Below are 16,066 nucleotides of genomic sequence, written 5' to 3'. Positions count from 1 at the left end.
TTAAATTTTTCACCATTGAGGATAATATTTGCTGTGGGTTTGTTGTATATAGCTTTTACTATGTTGAGGTATGTTTCTTCTATTTCTGCTTTCTGGAGATTTTTATCATAAATGGATGTTGAATTTGTCAAAGGCTTTCCCTGTATCTATTGAGATAATCATATGTCTTTTATTTTTCAATTTGTTGATGTGTTGTATTACATTGATTGATTTGCAGATATTGAAGAATCCTTGCATCCCTGGGATAAAGCCCACTTGGTCATGGTGTATGATCTTTTTAATGTGTTGTTGGATTGTGATTGCTAGAATCTTGTTTAGGATATTGCATCTATATTCATCAGTAATATTGGCCTGTATTTTTTTTTTTTTTTTTGGTGGCATCTTTGTCAGGTTTTGGTATTAGGGTGATGGTGGCCTCATAGAATAAGTTTGGAAGCTTACCTTCCTCTGCAATTTTCTGGAAGAGTTTGAGTAGGATAGGTGTTAGCTCTTTAAATTTTTGGTAGAATTCAGCTGCAAAGTCACTTGGACCTGGGCTTTTGTTTGCTGGAAGATTTCTGATTACAATTTCAATTTCTGTGCTTGTGATGGGTCTTTTAACATTTTATATTTCTTCCTGGTTCAGTTTTGGAAAGTTGCACTTTTCTAAGAATTTGTCCATTTCTTCCAAGTTGTCTGTTTTATTCGTATATAATTGCTGATAGTAGTCTTTTATGATCCTTTGTATTTCTGTGTTGTCTGTTGTGATCTCTCCATTTTCATTTCTAATTTTATTGATTTGATTTTTCTCTTTGTTTCTTGATGAGTCTGGCTAATGGTTTGTCAATTTTATTTATCCTCTCAAAGAGCCAACTTTTGGCTTTGTTGATTTTTGCTACGGTCTCTTTTGTTTCTTTTGCATTTATTTCTGCCCTAATTTTTAAGATTTCTTTCCTTCTACTAACCCTCAGGTTCTTCATTTCTTCCTTTTCTAGTTGCTTTAGGTGTAGAGTTAGGTTATTTATTTGACTTTTTTTCTTGTTTCTTGAGGTATGCCTGTATTGCTATGAACTTTCCCCTTAGCACTGCTTTTACAGTGTCCCACAGGTTTTGGATTGTTGTGTTTTCATTCGTTTCTAGGCATGTTTTGATTTCTTTTTTGATTTCTTCTGTGATTTGTTGGTTATTCAGCAGCATGTTGTTCAGCCTCCATAGGTTGGAAATTTTAATAGTTTTTCTCCTGTATTTGAGATCTAATCATACCTCGTTGTGGTCAGAAAAGATGCTTGGAAATATTTTAATTTTTTTCTTTTTTTTTTTTTGAATTTACCAAGGCTAGATTTATATCCCAGGATGTGATCTATCCTGGAGAAGGTTCCGTGTATGCTTGGGAAAAAGGTGAAATTCATTGTTCTGGAGTGAAATGTCCTATATATATCAATTAGGTCTAACTGGTCTATTGTATCATTTAAAGTTTGTGTTTCCTTGTTAATTTTCTGTTTAGTTGATCTGTCCATAGGTGTGAATGGGGTATTAAAGTCTCCCACTATTATTGTGTTATTGTTAATTTCCCCTTTCATACTTGTTAATATTTGTCTTACATACTGTGGTGCTCCATGTTGTGTGCATATATATTTATAATTGTTATATCTTCTTGGATTGATCCTTTGATCATTATGTAGTGTCCTTCTATATCTCTTTCACAGCCTTTGTTTTAAAGTCTATTTTATCTGATATGAGTATTGCTACTCCTGCTTTCTTTTGGTCTCTATTTACATGGAATATCTTTTTCCAGCCCTTCAGTTTCAGTTTGTATGTGTCCCTTGTTTTGAGGTGGGTCTCTTGTAGCAACATATATAGGGGTTTTGTTTTGTATCCATTCAGCCAGTCTTTGTCTTTTGGTTGGAGTATTCAACCCATTTACATTTAAGGTAATTATTTATAAGTATGATCCCATTGTCATTTACTTTATTGTTTTGGGTTCGAGCTTATACACCCTTTCTGTGTTTCCTGTCTAGAGAGGATCCTTTAGCATTTGTTGGAGAGCTGGTTTGGTGGTGCTGAATTCTCTCAGCTTTTGCTTGTCTGTAAAGCTTTTGATTTCTCTTTCATATTTAAATGAGATCCTTGCTGGGTATAGTAATCTGGGCTGTAAGTTATTTTCTTTCATCATTTTAAGTATGTGCTGCCATTCCTTCCTGGCCTGAAGATTTTCTATTGAAGGATCAGCTGTTATCCTTACGGGAATCCCATTGTGTGTTATTTGTTGTTTTTCCCTTGTTGCTTTTAATATTTGTTCTTTGTTAATTTGATTAATATGTGTCTTTGGGTGTTTCACCTTGGCTTTATCCTGTTTAGGACTCTCTGGGTTTCTTGGACTTGGGTGATTACTTCCTTCCCCATTTTAAGGAAGTTTTCAACTATTTTCTCCTCAATTATTTTCTCATGGTATTTCTTTTTGTCTTCTTCTTTTGGGACTCCTATGATTCGAATGTTGGGGTGTTTAACATTGTCCCAGAGGTCTCTGAGATTGTCCTCATTTCTTTTAATTCATTCTTCTTTTTTCCTCTCTGATTCATTTATTTCTACCATTCTATATTCTACTTCACTAATCCTATCTTCTGCCTCCTTTATTCTACTATTTGTTCCCTCCAGAGTGTTTTTTATCTCATTTATTGAATTATTCATTATATATTGACTCTTTTTTATTTCTTCTAGGTCCATGTCAAACCTTTCTTGCATCTTCTCAATCCTTGTCTCTAGGCTATTTATCTGTGATTCCATTTTGATTTCAAGATTTTGGATCATTTTCACTATTATTAATAGGAATTCTTTGTTAGGTAGATTCCATATCTCTTCCTCTTTTGTTTGGTTTGTTGGACATTTATCCTGTTTCTTTACCTGCTGGGTATCCTCTATCTCTTCATCTTTTTTATATTGCTGTGTTTGGGGTAGCCTTTCTGTATTCTGGTTGTTTGTGGAGTTCTTTTTATTGTGGAGTTTCCTGGTTGTGGGTGGGGTTGGACGGGTGGGTTGTCCTGGTTAGGGAAGCTTTTGTCAGTGTTCTGGTGGGTGGAGCTGGATTTATTCTCTCTGGAGTGTAATGAAGTGTCCAGTAATGAGTTATAAGATGTCAATGGGCTTGGAGTGACTTTGGGCAGCCTGTATATTGAAGCTCAGGGCTGTGTTCTTGTGTTGCTAGAGAATTTGTGTGGTATGTCTTGCTCTGGAACTTGTTGGCCCTTGAGTGGTGCTTGGTTTCAGTGTAGGTATGGAGGTGTTTGATGAGCTCCTGTAGATTAATGTTCCCTGAAGTCAGGAGTTCTCTGGTGTTTTCAGGATTTGGACTTCAGCCTCCTGCTTCTGGTTTTCAGTCTTATTTTTACAGAAACCTCAAGACTTCACCATCTATACAGCACCATTGATAAAACATCTAGGTTAAACATGAAAATTTTATCCACAGTGAGGGACACACAGAGAGGTTTACAGAGTTACATGGAGAAGAGAGGAAAGCAGAGGGAGATAAATGTGACCTGAATGAGATGAGATGGATTCAAAAGAGAATAGAGCAAGCTAGCCCATAATCACTTCCTTATATGCGCTCCACAGTCTGGATCACTCAGAGATGTTCCTGGAGTTATACAGAGAAGAGAAGAGGGAGGAAGGAGACAGAGGTGTCCAGGAGGATAAAGGGGAGGAATCAAAAGGAGAGAGACAGATCCAGCTAGTAATCAGTTCCCTAAGTGTTCTCCACGATCTGGAATGCACTAAGAGATTCCCAGAGTTGGGTAGAGAAGAGAAGGTGGAGGGAGGAGATAGAGGTGGCCTGGTGGAGAAAAAAAAGAATCCAAAGTGGGGAGAGAGCAGTCAAGCCAGTAATCTTGCTCCCAAGTAAAAATGGGTACTGAAGATTGGGTTCTTAAAGGAACAAAATTGATAACAAATACCAAAAAGCAAAGATTAAAAATCTAGAGTAGAGGTTGGATTTTCAAAAATACAATGTTAAAGAAAAGAAAAAGAAAAAAGTCACAAAAATTATAAAATATATATGTTTATGAAGTTTATTTTAAAAAATAGGGTCTCTCTCTTTTTTTGCAAAGTAATAGTAGGTTATACAAATGAAAATTAAAGGAGTAATAGAGGACTTAAAATTTTTTAAAAAATTAAAAAAAATAAAGAATGATAGTAAAAATAATAAAAATATATCCAGGACTTTCTCTGGTGTTGTTGTGGGCAGTGTGGGGTCAGTTCATTTTCAGATAGTTCCTTGATCTGGCTTATATTTCTCAAGATCTATAGGCCCCTTCCTATGTAGTTGGTACTAACTACAGGGATTTAATCTATTGCACCTGTCACTTCCAAGGCGGTTCCCTTTGTTTTAGCTTCTTCTGTTTGCTGGTCTCTTCAGTGTCTAATTTCTGCCCTGACACAAGGAGGCAGTGGTGGACACTTTAGTAAGCTCACTTGTTCATTCGTGTGGGCACCAAAAATAACTTTACGGATTTCCACTCTTTTTCATCTTTTTGTTATTTATGGCTGTTTCATAAGGCTGGAATTAAGGCTTTGGGATTGGGATGAAAACTGACCTTTTCCAGTCCTGTGGCCACTGCTGAGTTTTGCAGATATGCTGGCATATTGAGTGCAGCACTTTCCCAGTGAGTATTTGTTTCTTCCATATTGAAAGCCAGGAAAGAGGAAGCAGAGGGAGGACACAGGTGTGATTAGAAGCATAGGCTCCAGAGACAGAGCTGCGCTCAGATTCCCTCTTGCCAGTGAGCTTGCCTGTAGTGTTGTGAGCCAGCTCCCTCATCTCTAAGAGAGGAGCGCTCCTTCTTATGCTTGCTTCAGAAGCGGGGTGAGTTACATGGATACTGCTTAGCATGGCGCCTGATGTATGATAAGCATTCAGTAGAGGTAACTGGGGTCGCTAAGAGTTGGACACGACCTAAGCCACTTCACTTTCAGTTTTCACTTTCACCCATTGGAGAAGGAAATGTCAACCCACTCCATTGTTCTTGCCTGGAGAATCCCAGGGACAGGGGAGCCTGGTGGGCTGCCATCTATGGGGTCGCACAAAGTTGTACATGACTGAAGCGACTTAGCAGCAGCAGTTCATTCATGCTATGGGGAGGGAGGGACACTACAAACAAATAACACTGACGTCTGTTCCCAGTGTCTCAGACACACTGGGTTTGCCCCTACTTACGGCGTGTGTGCTTTCCCTGTCTATGCTGCTCAGGCTCTAGGTTGCTTTGCTGGGAACTGTCTGAGGCCAGCCCTAGGCTACATGCACCTCCCAGGTCTAAGCTACTCAGGTTCAGGCACTCGGGTAGTCCTCAGAGGAGCAGATTCCATTGGGCCTGCGTTTTTTGCCCTTCCCAGGTCCGAGCAGCTCAGGTGATCAGGTGTTTGATAGGCACAGTCACTGACTTATTACCTCTCATGTCCCTGCTGCTTGGTTTTCTGGGTGTACAAGTGGACGTTGATCATCCAGAATCCCAAGAAGTCTTAGTTAGCAATGAAGCCTGCTTGTACTTTGGTAGATAATGCCTTCTCTGGGGCCATGATTGCCCCCTTCCATCTCTGGCTGCCTGTCACCAGAGGAGGATGGTCTGCCACCAGCTAGGTCTGTTCAGTCCTTTGTTCTGTGAGTGGGCCTGACGGTGTCTTAGGTTAGGGCTTTTCACGTAGCTCTCATCAGTCCTTTGTTCTGTGAGCGGGCTTGGGCTTTTTGCTTGATAGCTATCCCACAGTCTGGTTTGCTAGTCCAAGTTAGTTCCCTCAGATTGCCCTTGGGGCATTCAGGCCTGGTCCCTACTCTAAGCAATGCAGCCTGCGCCTCCCTGCCCAGCCCCTGCTTGCTAGTGGTGGATGCAGGCGTCTGTGCTGCTTCTCCACTGGGGGAGTTACCATTGTGATGTAATCTGTGGGTTTTAATTCTTTATTTATTTTTCCTCCCGGTTATGTTGCCCTCTGTGGTACCAAGGCTCACCACAGACTTGGCAGTGACAGTATTTCCTGGTGTTTGGAAACTTCTCTCTTTTTAAGACTCCCTTCGCAGGTTGGAGCTCCATCCCTGCTTCTGTTGGCTCTCTTTTTGTCTTTTATATTTTTTCCTACTTCCTTTCGAAGACAAATGGGCTGCTTTTCTGGGTGTCTGATGTCCTCTGCCAGCATTCAGAAGTTGTTTTGTGGAATTTACTCAGCGTTTAAATATTCTTTTGATGAATTTGTGTGGGAGAAAGTGGTATCCCCATCCTATTCCTCCACCATCTTAAGACCACCTCCTGAAATATTTATTTCTAATGGAAAAATAAAAGTGTTTTTTTTTTTTTTTTAAAGAATGACTTCTAGCTTTTTCAAAAGCGAGTCTCATCATTTTACAGGTGTGTCTTATATATGGGCTTCTTCTATCCAGGAGTAGCTCATTGTTTTGTACAACACTCATGAATTTCTTGGGGTTTTCCTGGTGGCCCAGTGGTAAAGAATCCACCTGCCAATCCAGGAGACACAGGTTCAGTCTCAGGATTGGGAAGATTCCCTGTACAAGGAAATGGCAACTCACTCCAGTATTTTTGTCTGGGAAATCCCATGGACAGAGGATCCTGGTGGCCTACAGTCCATGGGGTTGCAAGAGTCTGACCAGACTTAACAACTAAACAACAACAATAGCATGCATTTCTTGATGCAGAACTTTACATGGCAAATACTCAAATCAAATAATTGAAAGATTAAGTGGATGTAGTATATACTGCCTTGATAAAGGCTTGTTCTCAGTAATCTTTAGACATTTGGTCCCATTTTTGTTGTTGTTGTTGTTGTTCAGTTGCCCAGTTGTGTCTGACTCTTTGCAACCCCATGGACTGCAGCATTCCAGGCCTCCCTGTCCCTCACCATCTCCTGAAGCTTCCCTAAGTTCATATCCATTGCATCAGTGATACCATCCAGCCATCTCCTCCTCTGATGCACTCTTTTCCTTACGCCCTCAGTCTTCCCCAGCATTAGGGACTTTTCCAATGAGTTTGCTGTTCACATCAGGTGACCAAAATACTGGAGCTTCGGCATCAGCATCTGGCTTTCCTATCAGTTTTCAGGGTGGATTTACCTTAAAATTGACTGGTTTGATTTCCTTGCTGTCCAGGAGTCTTCTCCAGCACCACAGTTTGAAGGCATCAATTCTTTAGCATTCTGCCTTCTTTACAGTCCAGTTCTCCCAGCCATGAGTGACCACTGGGAAGACCATAGCCTTGACTATACAGATCTTTGTCGGCAGAGTAATGTCTCTGCTTTTCAACATACTGTCAAGGTTTGTCATAGCTTTTCTGCCAAGAAGCAGTTGCCTTCTGATTTCATGGCTGCATTCATCATCAGCAGTGATTTTAAGGCCCAAGAAGAGGAAATCCATCACTACCTTTGCATTGTCCCTTTCTATTTGCCATGAAGTAATAGAGCCGAGATCAGTCCTGGATGTTCATTGGAAGGATGGATGTTAAAGCTGAAACTCCAATACTTTGACCACCTCATGCGAAGAGTTTACTCACTGGAAAAGACCCTGATGTTGGGAGGGGTTGGGTGCAAGAGGAGAAGGGGACAACAGAGGATGAGATGGCTGGATGGCATCACTGATTTGATGGACATGAGTTTAATAAACTCCGGGAGTTGGTGATGGATAGGGAGGCCTGGCGTGCTGAGATTCATGGGGCCACAAATAGTTGGACATGACTGAGCGACAGAACTGACTGAATAGAGCCAGATGCCAGGATCGTTATTTATTTATTTGTTTGTTTATTGATAGTATTTAATCCTAGGCCAGCTCTTTCACTCTCTTTTTTCACCCTTATGAAGAAGCTATTTAGTTCCTCTTTGCTTTCTGCCATTAGAGTGGTATCGTCTGCATATCTGAGGTTGTTTATGTTTCTTCTGCCTATCTTGATTCCAGCTTATAACTCATCCAGCCTGGCATTTTTCATGATGTGATCTGTTTAGTTCAGTTCAGTCACTCAGTCATGTATGACTTTTTGTGACCCCAAGAACTGCAGCACGCCAGGCTTCCCTGTTCATCACCAATTCCTGGACCTTGCTCAAACTCACATCCATCGAGTCAGTGATGCCATCCAGCCATCTCATCCTCTGTTGTCCCCTTCTCCTCCTGCCCCCAATCCCTCGCAGCATCAGAGTCTTTTCCAATGAGTCAACTCTTCACATCAGGTGGCTAAAGTACTGGAGTTTCAGCTTCAGCATCATTCCCTCCAAAGAAATCCCGGGGCTGATCTCTTTCAGAATGGACTAGTTGGATCTCCTTGCAGTCCAAGGGACTCTCAAGAGTCTTCTCCAACACCATAGTTCAAAAGCATCAATTCTTCGGCACTCAGCTTTCTTCACAGTCCAACTCTCACATCCATATATGACCACAGGAAAAACCATAGCCTTGACTAGATGAAACTTTGTTGGCAAAGTAATGTCTCTGCTTTTCAATATGTTATCTAGGTTGGTCATAACTTTTCTTCCAAGGAGTAAGCGTCTTTTAATTTCATGGCTGCAATCACCATCAACATATAGGTCAAACAAAAACGGTGACAGCAGAAAACCCTGTCATACTCCTTTCTCAATCTTGAACCAGTCAGTTGTTCCATACAGAATTCTAACTGTTGCTTCTTGACTCGTATGAGTCAGGAGTCAGGAGACAGATAAGGTGGTCTAGTATTCCCATCTCTTTAAGAGCTTTCCACAGTGTGTTATCCACACAGTCAAAGATTTTAGCATAGTAGAAGAAACAGAGTTAGGTGCTTTTCTGGAATTCCCTAGCTTTCTTTATGATCCAGAAAATGTTGCAATTTGATCTCTGGTTCCTCTTCCTTTTTCTAAACCCAGCTTGGGCATCTGGAAGCTCTTGGTTCACATAACGCTGAATCTAGCAAGCAAGATTTTAAGCATTACCTTACTAGCATGGGAGATGAATGCAATTGTCTGATGGTTAGCACATTCTTTAGTACCTTTCCTAGGAATTAGGATAAAGATTGGTCTTTTCCAGTCCTGTGGACAACTGCTAGGTCTTCCAGGTTTGCTGACTTATTGAATGGAACCACTTGATGGCATCATGCTTTAGGATTTTGAATAGTTTTATTGGAATTCCAGTTCTACTGGAATTGGTCCCATTATTGAAACATTAAATTAGGAATTTACTCAAAGGACCAAGGAGGGGATATAAATGTGCCAGATTTTGTTTTTCTGCTTATTGTAAATAATTATTTGCTTTAAAAATACTTTATTTTCCAGAAAGACTCAGAGGAACTCCCTTAGGTAATCAGGTCTTGAACTACCACATTAAATCTTCTGAGTGTGGGCTTATGAAAGACCAAGTGATAAATTAAGGTTTGGCCCTGATATCGCTCTCACTGAGACCAATGAGGTTGTTCAAAAACTCTTTATTTTCTTCATTCCTAAGTGGAGAATTGAAATAGTCTAAGGAGCTGGCAAGCTTCCCTGGTGGCTCAGATGGTAAAGCATCTGCCTGCAATGCAAGAGACCCAGGTTTGATTCCTGGATTGGAAAGATCCCCTGGAGAAGGAAATGGCAATCCACTCCAGCACTCTTGCCTGGAAAATCCCATGGATGGAGGAGCCTGATAGGCTATAGTCCATGGTGTAAAAAAGAGTCAGATACAACGGAGCAACTTCACTTTAACTTTCAAGGAGCTGGCAAAGCTCACACATTGGTTTCCTGAGTTGCCGCTAAATGGTCATTATGGTAAAAATGGCAAAATGTAAATCTCTAAAATTGCCCTATGCCAAATATTAAAGCAAATGCAGTGCAGTGTTCAAGGAGGAATTGCAGAAAATGTGGCATCATAAATAATGTATGGGTGGTGATAACTATTATATCTTCTTTTAATCCATTCATATTACCCCATGGAAAATCAATTGCATTATCTTAGATAATAGGGAATTATTGTAAACTTAACAAAATGGTAGCCCCAGTTGCAATTCCCTGTCCTGGATGTGGTTCATTAATTGGGTGGATCAATATGGCCCCTGGATGTTGAAGATCACATAAAGTCTTTAATATCTGGATGGAGGAAAAAAAAGTTCTTTAAAGGTATAGAGATACACAAGATGAGTTATTTTTTTCTTTAACCTCAGGCTTTAATATTTCCTTCTGCTTCTTTTTATAGGTCTGCTAAAACAGCTAAGTTTATATAGAGAGTTTACTTTGTAAACTTAATTGACTTTGCTTCCTTTGGCAATGTGGTGATATTAAATTGTTCAAAATAGAATTTTCCTTTTGAAATCAGTAGAGCATAGAAAGAAAATTTGGTTTATTTTCCAATGTGTATATCCAATTTCCAAAGAACTTTCCAAGAGCTAAATAGTCATTTAGTGCTTTTGTTCTAGTCACATGCATTGTGTGTGTGCATGCTAAATTGGTTGGTTCTTCATGTCCAACTCTGCAAACCTATGGACCATAGCCTGCCAGTCTCCTCTGTCCATGATATTCTCCAGGCGAGGATATTAGAGTGGATTACCACTTTCTCCTCCAGGAAACCTTCCCAACCCAGGGATGGAACTCACATCTCTTATGTCTCCTTCACTGGGAGGCAGGTTATTTACCACTAGTGCCACCCGGGAGCCAAGTTCAGCCTAGTCACATGTATTATCATGTTTTGTTTTCTTTTTTTCAATCTTGCCCACCTTTAAATGGCTGACCATCCAGGCCACATGGCTATCATTTTTTAACTTAGAGGACAACCTAACACAGAGATAATGTTTATGAGAATAAGTGTCACTGTGTGTCTGTACATTTTACAGTTGTTTCAAGTAACATTGATCCTAGCGAGTGTGAAAGACCTACAGTTCTAAAGATATCTCTATAGCACTGATGCATTAAAAATTTAAATATTCCTCCTTGAAATACATTTAGATATGGCTTACATAGACTTGCATTTACATTTAAAATTGAGACTGAACAAAATGCTAACCCTTTTATTTTCTGTTTCAATGTAGTCCCTTTAAATAAAAGTATGCTTCATTGTTAACACATCACAATATGCTAGAGATTTATGTCAAAACAAAGAGAAATTATAGCAAAATATTTTTGTAATATTAGTAGAAAATTACAGATATACATTAAAATAAATCCAGTTATTTAGTTAATACCTGACAAAGATTAGAGCAGAAAGTTGTCAATCAGGTTTAACTTTGAAACACTGTAGTCAACTCCAACTCACTACGTCAGAATCCTGCTCCATTCTCTGCTGCTGCTGCTGCTGCTGCTAAGTCGCTTCAGTCGTGTCCGACTCTGTGCGAACCCATAGACGACAGCCTACCATGCTCCCCCATCCCTGGGATTCTCCAGGCAAGAACACTGGAGTGGGTTGCCATTTCCTTCTCCAATGCATGAAAATGAAAAGTGAAAGTGAGGTCGCTCAGTCGTGTCTGACTTTGCGACCCCATGGACTGTAGCCTATCAGGCTTTTCCATCCATGGGATTTTCCAGGCAAGAGTACTGGAGTGGGATGCCATCACCTTCTCCAGCTCCATTCTCTAGTTATTAACAATTTATAGATATACATTTTTATAAGATTTACAAAATTAAATAACCATTAGTGTAATGGACAAACAATTGATTAAATAATATCCTAATGACTATAGCCAACATATATTTCAAAGTTTTATTTGCAGAGAACATTAAAATATATAACTTATTTGTTGCTATAGTAGAAAAAGTAATTGAAAAATAAGATAAACCAATGCTGTATTGAAGTTGAAAATATTTTAGGAAGGTCGTGAAAAATGCCTTAAACTGATGTTATTGACAGTTATTAGGGAAGATACAAAAAGAATTAGTGGAAATATATTGAAATTAGTTGCCAGTTAGAATACAAATATTATCATAAAAGGGGTGTGTATTAATTTTTGTTGCCATGTTGCAAATTATCACAGATTTAATGACTTAAACAATTCTCTTTGTTCACCTAAAAATTTCTATAGGTGAGAATTCTGGTCAGAACATAACTGAGTTCTCTGCTCAAAGTCTCAAAGCCTGCAATCATAGTATCTATTCACTGGACTTAGTTCTAACATGAGCTCGGGATAAGTCACTGGTTATGGTGCCTTGTTGAATTAGTAGAATAATAGGCAGCTTTCAAGGATGTCCTTTCATAACTCTGCCTTGTGGCATGTGTGCACAGTATTAGTCAATAACCATTATTTTGAAATATGAGCCCAACTCTGACTTGCTCCTAAGAAAAATAACAAAATGAGGGGATATCATTTCCACAATTAGGTGACCAAAGAAAAATAAAAAAAAAACTGTGACAATGTGCCTTGGTAGCTCTCTCTTTTGCTGAATATCTGATGAAACAGTGTCATGTTGAGAGATACACTTTGTGGGGGTTCACATGGCAAAGGACTGAGATATATCCCTGGCCAAAGTCTCATGAAGAAATAAATTCTTCCAACAAGGCTGCCAATCACATTTTGATTTCTGAAGCACAGACTGTGAGATAACAAGTATTCTTGTTTTCAGTTCAGTTCAGTTCAGTTCACTTGCTCAGTCATGTCCAATTCTTCACGACCCCATGGACTGCAGCATGCCAGGCCTCCCTATCCATCATCAACTCCCAGAGTTTACTGAAACTCATGTCCATTGAGTTGGTGATGCCATCCAACCAGCTCATCGTCTGTCATCCACTTCTCCTGCCTTCAAGCTTTCCCAGCATCAGGGTTTTTTCAAATGAGTCAGCTCTCTGCATCAGGTGGCCAAAGTATTGGAGTTTCAGCTTCAACAAAAGTCCTTCCAATGAATATTCAGGATGGATTTCCTTTAAGATAGACTGGCTGGAGGTCCTTGCAGTCCAAGGGACTCTCAAGAGTCTTCTCCAACCCTGCAGTTCAAAAGCATTGATTCTTTGGCACTCAGCTTTCTCTATAGGCCAACACTCATATCCATACATGACTACTGGAAAAACCATACCCTTGACTAGATGGATCTTTGTTGGCAAAGTAATGTCTCTGCTTTTTAATATGCTGTCTAGGTTGGTCATAACTTTCCTTCCAAGGAGTAAGCGTCTTTTAATTTCATGGCTGCAGTCACCATCTTCGGTGATTTTGGAACCCCAAAACATAAAGTCAGCCACCGTTTCCCCATCTATTTGCTGTGAAGTGATGGGGCCGGATGCCATGATCTTAATTTTCTGAATGTTGAACTTCAAGCCAACTTTTTCACTTTCCTCTTTCATCAAGAGGATCTTTAGTTCTTCATTTTCTTCCATAAGGGTGGTGTCATCTGCATACCTGAGGTGATTGATATTTCTCCTGGCAATCTTGATTCCAGCTTGTGCTTCATCCAACCTAGCATTTCTCATGATGTACTCTGCATATAAGTTAAATAAGCAGGGTGACAATATACAATCTTGATGTACTCCTTTTGCTATTTGGAACCAGTCTTTTGTTCTGTGTCCAGATATAACTATTGCTTCCTGACCTGCATACAGATTTCTCAAGAAGCAGGTCAGGTAGTCTGGTATTCCCATCTCTTTCAGAATTTTCCACAGTTTATTGTGATCCACACAGTCAAAGGCTTTGGCATAGTCAATAAAGCAGAAATAGATGTTTTTTTCCTGAACTCTCTTGGTCTTTCGATGATCCAGCAGATGTTGGCAGTTTGATCTCTGGTTCATCTGCCTATTCTAAAACCAACTTAAACATCTGGAAGTTCACAGTTCACATATTGCTGAAGCCTGGCTTGGAGAATTTTGAGCATTACTTTTCTAGTCTGTGAGATGAGTGCAATTCTGTGGTAGTTTAAATGTTCTTTGGCATTGCCTTTCTTAGGGATTGAATGAAAACTGACATTTTCCAGTCCTGTGGCCACTGCTGTGTTTTCCAAATGTGCTGGCATATTTAGTGCAGCACTTTTGCAGCATCATCTTTTAGGATTTGAAATAGCTCAACTGAATTCCATCACCTCCACTAGCTTTGTTCATAGTGATGCTTCCTAAGGCCCACTTGACTTCACATTCCAGGATATCTGGCTCTAGGTGAGTGATCACACCATTGTGATTACCAGGGTCATTATGATCTTTTTTGTACAGTTCTTCTGTGTATTCTTGCCACCTCTTCTTAATATCTTCTGCTTCTGTTAGGTCCATACTAGTTCTGTCCTTTATTGAGCCCATCTTTGCATGAAATGTGCTCTTGGTATCTCTAATTTTCTTGAAGAGATCTCTAGTCTTTCCCATTCTCTTATTTTCATCTATTTCTTTGTACTGATCACTGAGGAAGGCTTTCTTTCCTCTCCTTGCTGTTCTCTGGAACTCTGCATTCAAATGGGTATATCTTTCCATTTCTCCTTTGCTTTTGGCTTCCCTTCTTTTCACAGCTATTTGTACGGCCTCCTCAGACAACCATTTTGCTTTTTTGCATTTCTTTTTCTTGAGGATGGTCTTGCTCCTTGTCTCCTGTACAATGTCACGAACCTCTGCCCATAGTTCATCAGGCACTCTGTCTTATCAAATCTAGTCCCTTAAATCTATTTCTCACTTACACTGTTTAATCGTTAGGGAGTTGATTTAGGTCATACCTGAATGGTCTAATGGTTTTTCCTACTTCAATTTAAGTGTGAATTTGGCACTAAGGAGTTCATGAGTTGAGCCACAGTCAGCTCCTGGTCTTGTTTTTGCTGACTGTGTAGAGCTTCTCCATCTCTGGCTTCAAAAAATATAATCAATCTGATTTTGGTGTTGATCATCTGGTGATGTCCATGTGTAGAGTCTTCTCTTGTGTTGTTGGAAGATGGTGTTGACTATGATCCATACATTCTCTTGGCAGAACTCTGTTAGCCTTTGCCCTGCTTCTTTCTGTACTCCAAGGCCAAAGTTGCTTATTACTCCAGGTGTTTCCTGACTTCCTACTTTTGCATTCCAGTCACGTATAATGAAAAGGACATCTGTTTTGGGTGTTATTTCTAGAAGGTCTTGTAGGTCTTCATAGAACCGTTCAATTTCAGATTCTTAAGGATTATTCTTCAGGGCATAGACCTGGATTACCCTGATATTGAATGGTTTGCCTTGGAAATGAAGAGATCATTCTGTCGTTTTTGAGATTGCATCCAAGGATTGCATTTTGGACTCTTTTTTGACCATGTTGGCTATTCCATTTCTTCTAAGGGATTCCTGCCCACAGTAGTAGATATAATGGTCATCTGAGTTAAATTCACCCATTACAGTCCATTTTAGTGCACTAATTCCCAAAATGTCGATGTTCACACCTGTCATCTCCTGTTTGATCACTTCCAATTTGCCTTGATTCATGGACCTAACATTCCAATTTCCTGTGCAATATTGCTCTTTACAGCATCAGACCTTGCTTCCATCACCAAACTGTGTGTTGTTTTTGCTTTGGCTCTGTCTCTTCATTCTTTCTAGAGTTGTTTCTCCACTGATCTCCAGTAGCATATTGGGCACCTACTGACCTGGGGAGTTCATCTTCCAGTGTCCTCTCTTTTTGCCTTTTCCTACTCTTCATGGTGTTTTCAAGGCAGGAATACTGAAGTGGCTTGCCATGCCCTTCTCCAGTGGACCATATTTTGTCAGAACTCTCCACCATGACCCGTCCATCTTGGGTGGCCCTACATGGCATGGCTCATAGTTTCATTGAGCCATTTTTTTGTTTTATTCCACTACATTTTGGAGTAATTTATTATGTAACAATAGATAACTACTAATGGAAGAGTTACACCTTCTTTCATGTAGTAACAGTTACAGTCAGTTCAATATCTGAGTGATCTGTAATATGACATTTTGGCATATATGTATATAGAATGTTTGATTTAACCTTATGATATCTGTGTGGAAAGAAAAATATACCTTATAGTTGATGACAAATTACTTCCTAAAATGTTATATTTGTTGTATCATTGAGCAGTTTTAAGGATAAGCATATATTTTAGAAATACATGAATTTTGGAATACACTGTACCATTTTTTTCCCTATTGTGATGTAAGCACCATTTATATTAAAATAACTAGGAGTAAGAACTGAGAAAAGAAGGCTAATATTCAGGGCAAGCTCTCTGGCAATCAGTCGGA

Source organism: Oryx dammah, unplaced genomic scaffold, assembly GCF_014754425.2.
Source record: "Oryx dammah isolate SB20612 unplaced genomic scaffold, SCBI_Odam_1.1 HiC_scaffold_3, whole genome shotgun sequence".
Classification (NCBI taxonomy): domain Eukaryota; kingdom Metazoa; phylum Chordata; class Mammalia; order Artiodactyla; family Bovidae; genus Oryx; species Oryx dammah.
This window is presented reverse-complemented; position numbering follows the sequence as displayed.